The 6,000-nt window shown below is 38.7% G+C and overlaps 1 protein-coding gene and 1 long non-coding RNA gene across 13 annotated transcripts in view; both read right to left on the bottom strand.

The window, feature by feature from the left end:
- Macrod2 (mono-ADP ribosylhydrolase 2) overlaps positions 1-6,000 on the bottom strand; it is a 1,944,357-nt gene that overhangs the window by 1,081,337 nt on the left and 857,020 nt on the right. The window lies entirely within an intron of this gene.
- Positions 1-6,000, bottom strand: part of LOC116091031 — a 108,317-nt gene that overhangs the window by 41,634 nt on the left and 60,683 nt on the right. Inside the window, exon 6 of the long non-coding RNA XR_004118903.1 lies at positions 4,038-4,188. This is a non-coding gene — a long non-coding RNA (uncharacterized LOC116091031). The remainder of the gene's footprint in view (positions 1-4,037; positions 4,189-6,000) is intronic.

Below are 6,000 nucleotides of genomic sequence, written 5' to 3'. Positions count from 1 at the left end.
GAGAGAGAGAGAGGGAGAGAGAGGGAGAGGGAGAGGGAGAGAGGGAGAAGGAGGGAAGGAGGGAGGGGGAGAAGGAGGGAGGGAGGGAGAGAGACAGAGAGAGACAGTAAGACAGAGACAGAGAGACAGAGGCAAAGACACAGAGAGACAGAGAGACAGAAAGACAGAGACAGCATCCGGGGTAGTGAGGTTACGAGGAAGACATCTAGATTCTTAACAAGGCTCTGAACTGCTGCTTTATATACTTTATCGATATGCAGGAAGGATGGTGCCATTTGTCCTGTGGCTGCTGAAGACTGGAAGGTAATAGCTGGAGATGATCACAAGAGGAAAGCACTACCACAAAGCTCCGTGGAAAGGTGAGTCCTGAGTCTGATGGTTCCTTATCTGATTTGGGACAATTATCTTCCACTGCTCTAGTTTCCTCCTTTATGAAATAAGAGTGATTATTGCCTCCATGGGTAGGAATGTCTTGAGAATGAAATATGGCACTGTTTACAAGAGCTCTAGTCATTTAATAAGCATTAGCTAATATACACAGCTGACACATTACCTTATTAACAGGCTAATCCTGCAATGAAGGCTTAGCACCCCTACTTTGGAGACTGTAGAGTGAGACTCAGGCTTCTAAGAATGTTATCAATGCCACACAGTTCGTTTAGTGACAGGGACAAAACCAAAACCCAATTTTTCTAGTTCCAAAGTTCATATTAATCTCTTTTATCAGCATGAATGGCTTCTCTGTGAAGAATTTCCAATGTGAGAACAAAGGCTACAAACTACTCTACAAGTTCCTCATTAAGCAAAATGACTCATGAACTAACTGACCTCCCATATTGACAACTGTGAATAAAACTTGTGACCAAAACACTGACACTTGTGTTGAAACCCAATTCAAATAACTAATCAAAAAGTCATTTCTTTTTTTTCCAGGAAGCTCACAGTGTTGGAAGGTAGTTTTCACTGAAAAAAGCAATTTAAAATATGCTCTTTTTAAAATCAGTTAACAAGATATTATTGTTCACTTTGAGAGAATATTTCTTTTTCTTTTGCTCTCAGGAATCGGTAAAACTGTAATATAATGACTTTTTAGTTCTTTTGTGCCAACTTACATTTCAATACATAGAAGAAATTGGTAAGTCACTGGAATTGAATATATGCCCAATGCACAAGTATTCTATACCAATCTTGGAAGAACAGTTAGAAAGTCAAAGTGTACATATGTCCTTCCAATCCTGTCTTTAGAGCCAACTTGGACAGTTCTTTTGCAACTTAGATGGAATAGACAATACATGTGGCCAAGCTGGAAACTTCCTCCACTGGGTCAAAACATGTCAACCAGACTGTTAAACCATTACAGAAACCATGGCACTCCATTTGGGAGGCAAACATTACCTTCCACATCTTCTGCCCTCTTTCTTCTACTCAGAAGAAAAGAAAAAAATGAAAAAGTAACAGGACTTAAATGATCTTTTCAAGTTCCCACAGATATTGGATTTCTAATAATCAATATACACACACTGAAATCAGCAATGGGGTAACCTATGAGGTTAAAATGATTAATTGTACTGACCACTGCTTGCATGGTAATGCTGGTCACTTATTCTGGGTTTCTGATAATACTATATTAACCAAGTCTACAAGGGAGGCTACTTCTGTGATAGGTATACTTGAGGCTATTTTAATACAAATTTCAAAGCACATCTATTAATAGAGAATAATCTATCACTGAGTAGATAGGTATTATACATTTTATTTCACTTTTATTTGTGTGGCATAAAGAAATTATCAGCTAAGTCAAATATTTTGCAATGTTAGTTTCTTTTTCAATAGGTGAAATTGGCTTTTTTTTTCTTCAAACTATACAAATCAACTATTTTAGGGTCTATACCATGTTTACAACATATGTTGAGGAAGAATCTGAAGGTTCATTGAACAGGTCCAGGAATGAACTTTGTATCTTTGCTCTGGAGATGTTCAATCAATAGTGTTGATGTATGCCCACAATCTTAGTGCATGGTCAGCTAAGACAGGGTGACTTCTAGGCCAACCTCAGCTATGTAACTAGACACTGTCTCAAAAACTGTTATTTTCAAAAAACATTTAATCATATTTTGAAATAGTGTTTATTTGCTAAAATCACCACCCGGTGTCATCAGAAAAGAAATTCAACAGAATACAGACATGTTTTTCTCATGCTTTCTTTTCTCTCTTCAGCTATGCTCTACACGTGAACTCTACTCATTTTCATTCTCCCTCTGACCCTCTAACCATTTTTAAACATTGCCACATGCGTGAGGAGCAAGACGGATATTTTAGACTGAGTATCTTCTTCAATTCTTACAATACCCTGTCATCATGATCAACTTCCAGGGGAGGAACTGGGGACATCAAGGATAGTGATTTACCCAAGGTTACACTCTCAATAGCCAACCATAATAGATTGTCCATGTTGGCCTTCTGGTTTCCCCAGATACCAATTGCACTTATCTATCTATACGTGTGTTATTTCTCTCCCAAACCTCCCCAAACCACACTTGCATCTAAATGGCATCTAATAGCAGAGCCTTTTAAAGTTCATCACATATTCTGGACCAAACAAAACCAGCAGAAAATAAGAAAAGCAAGTTTCGCGATTCTGATTCTATTTTGTTTTACAATGTACTAAAATCGTGCTGGAGATCAAATGCCTGAATTAAGTGGTGGTGGAGTGTTCAGCCTCTGAGGATGTTCCTTTTATTCTCTCCAAGTGTTAGGAAACAGGGAGGAAGAGAAGGTTGAAAAAATATAAGAGCCAGTGGATGTATTAGTGGGAAAAAAAAAGAAAAAAGACAATCTGGATGGACATGTAGCAACTGTTGTGCTCAGGAAATCACTGCAGCTGTGGCTTCCTATACAAGATCTAAACAAGATTGGGCCATATACAAATCATCATGGTTGAGGAAGGGGCTCGTTAGACTCCCCTTCCCAAGGCACTAATGAATGTATCCTCTGCACATTGTCCTCCATGCTCATGCACTTGACACTAATTAAACTCAGTGCCGCACACAAAAGAAGACATGGAACTAGAAGAGAGATGAGGTGGGAAGAAGGCTGTCAGTGGGAGGAGGATGGGGATAGGACAGGGTACCAGGGTGACAAGGAAGAATGTGATGTATGCATGTCCAGAACTGTAAAAGAATTTAAAATGAAACAAAGTGCTTGATGTGATGTAGTAAGTCTGCTGACGGGGTTTGAAGGTTTTCTTGGATTTGTTTTTTTTTTCCTTTGCCCTTCATGCAAAAGATTACTATCACTGTTGTTTATTTTCTTAAGAGAAAAAATAGAGCAGGGTTTTTAGTAGAACCTCAGAGTAATTTGGAGTCAATATTCTTTGATCATTTATGAGACATTGGCACAAGCCCGTTCCGCATTTTTCCATAGATTTTGACAAGTAATGGCATCTTATGAACATGTGACCACTGGTGTTGAGAGAATCTTGTAAGCTCACTTGTTTGATTGCACTCTTTTATCTAAAAACATTTGCATAAAATAACTGAAGGTATTAGTAGTAGGTTATACTTCCCGAATACTCAAACAGAGCAAGACATTTTGCAGAAGCCTGGATTACTATCCTGAAACAAATGTCTGTATACTGCCTTACAGTTAGGGGATGAGAGCACCAAAATGATTAAACAACTGATACAAGACCAGGGAGCTGGGAAGTAGGAGTAATAGGATTCATCCACAAAAGAGGGCATGTCCTCATTCCTAGGTTAAACCATCTTTCCACCCATATAGACAATTATCTAGAAACCAACTCTTGTAGGCTTAAAAGTACTCTAAATATGTCCACATCTTAATCCCAGATCTTGTGAATATTCTCTTTTGTGTCAACGGGAACATATTCAGACATGATTAACTTTATAACCCTGACTTTAAAGTGTTTGGCTTTGTCAGCCTGAATCCACTATTTACACAGTCCTTGGAGAGTCCCAGTCAGAGAGGGTACAGAGACTAGAGTGAAAGGTGTTTAAGATGGAAGCTGGGCCACATACCTAGAAGCATCGTCTGGAATAAGGTAGCAAAACAGATTTTCTTGTCACCTACTCCATCGGGAGACACACTTGTCCTTTATGGCCAGGTAAACCAGTGGTACATTCATGTTTGCTAAACCCTTCAGCTTGTGGTATTCTGTTACAGCAGACTCTGAAAGTAAATAGATATAATATCAAAGCAAACTGCCTAACAACAATGAGTGCTTTGAAATGGACAAAGAGGTAGAGAAGCAGAATAATTCCATGGGTAACTTTGAGGTAAAATGCACATGTTGGGAACATTATATGACCCTGATTGCTTCATTTTTATGTACATGACAGAAAAATATCACAGATACTACCTTCTTGAGACTATTTTCATTGAAAGCAACGAAACATGATTCTCTTATCTTCTATGTATTTCTCTCTTCCTCTCCCTTTTCTCTTCCTATTCAGTCTTTCCCCTCTCCCTATCCTTCTCCTGTGTGTGTATGTGTGTGTGTGTGTGTGTGTGTGTATGCGTGTTCCTGCAAACAACACTCTAGACCTTACATAGGCTCAACTCTACAGTTGACCCAATCTCTCCCTGTTTGCCTACCTGACTCTGTGCCCTATGAAAACGATCATATGAGCAATTCCTCCCACATCCTTGAACTTGAAGGTGGCAATGGCAATAAAGACTGCAAGGAGGGAGGTGAGTAGGGCCTAGGTAAGTGTTCTCTTTGCTCCTCTCCTAAATGACTGTCTTTGGCAGTCTACCTCCCCAAGTCAGTTCTGAGGATACGGCTGTCTCCTATTATTCTGTCCTTCCAGAATCAGTTAATGGCTTCATTTTGTTGTCACTTCAGGTTCATCAGTCATATAAATCAGATTTGGTACCCAGACTTCACTCTACCCCTTGTTCATTTCACCCTATAAGAAATCCTTTGGGAATGATTATAATTGAACTTTTGTTGAACTTTCTAATTCTGAATATGAGATACATATTGTGACATACTCCTGCTCACTATCATTTCCCTATATTCATGGCAAAGTTGCCAAATTTCTGGTGACCCACATCTAAAGTTTTGCTATTCTCTTATTTTATCTACTATATCCAACCAACTGTCAAATCCCATAGAATCCACATGTGGATACTAGTGACATCAACTTCTGCCCCAGTCTTCCATCACTGGTCATGGGTCATGTTCAAGCTATCATTTCATGCTGCCTACACTGCAGCAGCTATTCCTGGTGTTTTTCAAAGTCTCCAGTGCCTCCTCTGCTTTTTCACATTCCAACACCGATGCTCTCATCTTAAACAAGATTCTGTGGATTCAATTACCTCCCTTTGTTATACCCATAGTCTGTATCATCTTATCTCACATATTTCTTTTTTTTCTTACAGCATATTTAAATTTATTTTAGTAAGTGTTTGAGACAGAAACATAGCTTTTAAAAGAGGGTTGATTATCCCACAACTGTAGTTCATGATTCAAGTACATACATCATCATTTAAAGGAAACAACATATATAAATTGTTCTTAGTTCAGATTAATTTTAAATTGCTTTTGCAATCTATATATATATATGATGCATAATATAAACTCTTAAGTGGGCATTAGGCTCCTCATTGCTATAGAAATGTACTTTCAGAGACTTTGGGTTCTAAAAGTCACAGTCTTCACATGATTCCTCTGAAGCTCAAATAAACCAAAGCTTTCCATCATACTCAGTGCTATCTTCAGGCATAAAATGTTGGAAATCCAAAATCACTGCTTCCCAGTCTCTTCAGAGGGCGGTAGGCTTTCTACTTCTACTTGATGTGAGTTGAGAAGAACAGAGTTGTGAATGTGATGTCTTTTCAGTGGTTTAGAACTGAAGGTCAGGTGTGGTCTGCTACATCACTTCAGTTTAGTGGCACAAATTTAGTATCAAATTATTGATGGCTCTCTCTGGTTATCATGGTATCTGCATCATGCTGGGATCACTAATGCTATTTCTC

The sequence above is a fragment of the Mastomys coucha genome, unplaced genomic scaffold, assembly GCF_008632895.1.
Source record: "Mastomys coucha isolate ucsf_1 unplaced genomic scaffold, UCSF_Mcou_1 pScaffold15, whole genome shotgun sequence".
Classification (NCBI taxonomy): Eukaryota; Metazoa; Chordata; class Mammalia; order Rodentia; family Muridae; genus Mastomys; species Mastomys coucha.
The sequence above is the reverse complement of the archived record's forward strand: the minus strand, read 5'-3'. Positions and strand labels throughout refer to the sequence as shown.